Below are 5115 nucleotides of genomic sequence, written 5' to 3' on the forward strand. Positions count from 1 at the left end.
TTTTATTAGTTAAATAAAATAAAATGCCATGTTTTGTCTATTTTCTGAATTTCCCATGCAATAAAAAATGACTCAAAAATAAAAGTTCTCAGAATGCTCTGAAAATTTAATACAATTTTTTAATATTTAAGAATTTCTGGTGCAAATAATATCAAAGGGCGGTGCACCATGTGGACACAACCCACCTGGGCGCGTCAGGACCCCCAGGCGTGTCCTCATGGGTTGTGGTCCCCACGTGGCCCCTCACTTATCCCTTCACACCACATCATCACTTACCTCCAGAACAAAAAATTCTACATTGCTCTCTCTCCCGTGTTCTTGCTCTCAAACCCGCGGATTTCGATCTCTTTGCTCGAAGCTCCGTTTCCAAAAATGTTTCGGGGGATTGTTGCTTGGTATGTGACTCCACCGTTGCCCTTTGACCCTATCCTACCCACGCAGTATTTAGACTTTGATGCTTTGAAAAGTCATAAGATCCTCAAAGGAAAGATTCATAATTTCACTTACAATCTGTTGTTTAACCAAACATCTGTTGTGCACACATATTTGCCAGCACCTGCTCTTTTTGACTATCACAACAAAGGAATATATTATGTTCTTGAGAGCGAGGCCCGACCTCAGAACGCGGCAGTGGAGGCAGCATGGCAGGCCGAGGCATCCGCACCGAGAGCCTCCGTGAGCTACCACGCGGACTACTATCCAGGCTACTAATCGATTACCAAGCTAGGCCAAAAGCCTAAGCTTGGGGGAGTACGTGTTTCTCACCGACATTACATTCACATCCACTTATTCCAGTTGTCGGTGTTTACACTTTTTCATTGTATCATCCATGCTTAATTTTATTTTCTTGCTTTCTTCTTGTGTGTTTAAAAACCTTAGAAACACCAAAAAATAGTTGTAGTTAGTTTACTTTCTATGCATGCTTAGATGTAGCATTGAAAAGAAAACCCAAAAAGATTTCCTTATTCTTCTTTTGCTTGTTGGGAGTTTTCCCGTGTAAATAGTTTTTCATTTTTGCTTTTCCCTTTTATTTGCTTGTTCAAGAAAAGCAAAAACTCCAAAAATATTTCAATGTGTTTCTTTGAATTTCATTTCTCTTTATTTGAGTCGTACTGAGGAGAAGACCACGATGAAAATTTTGAGTGGCTCTCATATGAATAATTGTGGATCTAATAAAGAGCCCATTTTACCTTGTCTTATCCTGTTGAATAAAATGTTTGCAGATTCCAGCTTAGTCCACGACACTCTGGCACTATTATTATTTTCATATCGTTCGGTCGTGCAAGTGAAAGGCAATAATGATGATATTCGATGAACTAGCCGTGGCAGAGAGAAACGGGTATGAACTCAACTTGTTCTGTTTGTGTAAATATGTTTGACCTAGTATCCATGATTCAACCCATTATGATTAAACATGTTTGCAATGAAAATTAGAGATTATAGTTTCTCATGCCATGCATAAGTAGCTAGGAGTGGATAATGATTTATCATGGATATCAACATTGCGTTAAAATGATTGTGATGTAGTATGATGATATGGTATCCTCCTCTGAATGTTCGAGTGGCTTGACTTGGCACATGTTCATGCATGTAGTTGAATCAAAACCAACATAGCCTCTATGATATTTATGTTCATGGTGTTCATATCCTACTCACGCTAGTGTCCAATGTTACTTATACATAATGCATGTTCATGACTGTTGTTGCTCTCTAGCTGGACGCTTCTCAATCTATTTGCCAGCCTTCGCCCGCACTAAGTGGGAATTCTGCTTGTACATCAAAAACCTTGAACCCAAAGTTATTCCAGATGAGTCCACCATACCTACCTATATGCGGTATTACCTTGCCGTCCTAAGTAAATTTGCATGTACCACCTCTAAAAACTTCTAATAAATATCCTTTTGTGTGCCTAGATTGTTCATGGAATGACAGGAAGTCGTCGGTATCTTCCATGCTAAGCGGGTTATTCTCAGGTCGAGTGTTTATTCACTCACCATCGAAAAGGGCGGTAATAGGGATTCCCAGTCCCGAACTCAAAAATGCAAATAATTAAACAAAACTCCCCCGGGACTGTTGTTGGTTTGGACGACACCCATTGTTTCGGACAAGCTGTGGAGTGTGATTATTGGTGGAGGGGGAGTAAACCTTTACTTTTATCACTTGGGAACCGCCACTAGCGTGCTTAGCATGGAAGATATTGATAACTGATAGTCGTGAAGTAAATGAGAAGGGTGCATGTCTCAAAATATCATTTACCTCTGTTTTAAAAACTTGAGCTCTGGCACCTCTGCAAATCATTGCTTCCCTCTGCGAAGGGACTATCTATTTACTTTTATGTTGTGTCATCACCTTCTAAAACAAGCGCCAGAACCTGAGAGCACTGCTGTCATGACTTATGCATTGTGTGTAGCTAATGTTGGGTGCATCATGACTGGATCTTTTCTACCATGAATTACAATGTTTAGTCGCTGCTTGAACTTTGGAGGTGCTCTGCATTTATGTTTTGCGGTCTCAGAAAGGGCTAGCGAGATACTACTATTGTCATATTATATCATGGTTGTTTTGACAACATGTTGCTGTCTGAGATATCTTATTATTGCTCGCTAGCTGATTATGTCATTGATATGAGTTAATATAATCTTTAAGAGTTATTGTCAGCATGGTTAGTTATAATGTTGGCTTAAAACCTGGGTGCTGTTTAAGCTTATTTACGCAAACAAGAGCAAAAGAGATCGTAAAAGTTTTTCTTTTTCACTTTCAGTTTATCAACTAAATTGCTTGAGGACAAGCAAAGGTTTAAGCTTGGGGGAGTTGATACGTCTCCAGCGTATCTACTTTTCCTAATGCTTTTCCTCTTGTTTTGGACTATAATTTGCCTTATTTGAATGAAACTAACCCCGGACTGACGCTGTTTTTAGCAGAACTACCATGGTGTTGTTTTTGTGTAGAAATAAAAGTTCTTGGAATGGAACAAAACTTTGTGAGGATTTTTTATACAATAAATAAGAATTTCTGGAGCCAAGATCCATCGGAGGGGGGCACCTGGGTGTGCACAACCCACCAGGGCGCGCCCCCCTCCTGGCGCGCCCAGGTGGGTTGTCCCCACCTGGTGGCCCCGCAGACCCTGACACCGACGCTATAAAATCCTATTTTTCTAGAAAAAATCAGGGAGAAAGAATTATCGCGATCCACGAGACGGAGCCGCCGTCACCTCCTGTTCTTCATCCGGAGGCCAGATCTGGAGTCTGTTTGGGGCTCCAGAGAGGGGGATCTTCGTTCTTCGTCATCACCAACTCTTCTCCATCGCCAATTTCATGATGCTCCCCACCGGGAGTGAGTAATTCCTTCGTAGGCTCGCTGGTCAGTGAGGAGTTGGATGAGATTCATCATGTAATTGAGTTAGTTTTGTTAGGGCCTGATCCCTAGTATCCACTATGTTCTAAGATTGATGTTGCTATGACTTTGCCATGCTTAATGCTTGTCACTTTGGGCCCGGGTACCATGATTTTAGATCTGAACCGTTTATGTTATCACCATTATATCCATGTTCTAGATCCGATCTTGCAAGTTATAGTCACCTACTACGTTTTATGATCCGGCAACCCTGGAGTGACGATAGTCGGGACCACTCCCGGTGATGACCGTAGTTTGAGGAGTTCATGTATTCACCGTGTGTTAATGCTTTGTTCCAGTTCTCTATTAAAAGGAGGCCTTAATATCCCTTAGTTTCCAATAGGACCCCGCTGCCATGGGAGGGTAGGACAAAATGTGTCATGCAAGTTCTTTCCGTAAGCACGTATGACTATTTACGGAATATATGCCTACATTATATTGATGAACTGGAGCTAGTGCCGTATCGTCCTAGGTTATAACTGTCTCATGATGAATATCATCCAACAAGTCACCGATCCAATGCCTACGAATTTATCTTATATTGTTCTTGCTAAGTTACTACTGCTATCATTACTGTTGCATTTGCTACAAGAATACTGCTATCACTGTTACCTTTACTATTGCTGTTGTCACTATTATCAAAACTATCATATTACTTTGCTACTAATCACATTGCTGCAGATAATTAATCTCTAGGTTTGGTTTAATTGACAACTCAGCTGCTAATACCTTGAAATATTCTTTAGCTCCCCTTGTGTCGAATCTATAAATTTGGATTGAATACTATAGCCTTGAAAACTGTTGCGATCCCCTATACTTGTGGGTTATCAGTGCATCAAGCACATAAGCCTTTTGGGCAGCCGTGAGGTTAATCCTCAAATTACGGGCCCAGTCTAGAAAGTTGCTTCCGTCATCTTTTAGCTTAACTTTCTCTAGGAACGCATAGAAATTCAAGGGAGCTGCTGCGCGAGCCATTGATCTACAACATAAATTTGTAAAGGCTACTTTAGACTACTGTTCATGATAGTGAGTTAAATTAATCATATTACTTAAGAACTCCCACTCAAATCAACATCCCACTGGTTGTCCGAGTGTAGCATGATCCAAATTCACCAACCCTAGTCCGATCATCATGTGAGATGAGGTGATTTCAATGGTGAACATCACTATGTTGATCATATCTACTATATGACTCGTGTTCGACCTTTTAGTCTCTTGTGTTCCGAGGCCATGTCTGTACACGCTAGGCTTGTCAAGTCTAGCCCTGTTCCGCATGTGCAAAACTGGCTTGCACCCATAGTATGTGAATGTAGAGTCTATCACACCCGATCATCATGTGGTGCTTCGAAACGACGAACCTTCGCAACGGTGCACACTTGGGGAGAACACAATTTATCCTGAAATTTTAGTGAGGGATCACCTTATAATGCTACCATCGTCCTAAGCAAAATAAGATGCATAAAAGGATTAACATCACATGCAAATCATAAGTGACATGATATGGCCATTATCTTGTGCTTTTCATATCCATCTCCAAAGCACATGCATGATCTCCATCGTCACTGGCATGATACCATAATCTCCATCATCGTGTCTCCATCGGGGTTGTCACGCCAACCATGCTTCTACAACTTTTGCTACCGTTTAGTGATAAAGTAAAGCATTACATAGCGTTTAATGATTGACACGCGGGTCATACAATAATTAAGACAACCCTATGAC

This window comes from Triticum dicoccoides, chromosome 5A (assembly GCF_002162155.2).
Source record: "Triticum dicoccoides isolate Atlit2015 ecotype Zavitan chromosome 5A, WEW_v2.0, whole genome shotgun sequence".
Classification (NCBI taxonomy): Eukaryota; Viridiplantae; Streptophyta; class Magnoliopsida; order Poales; family Poaceae; genus Triticum; species Triticum dicoccoides.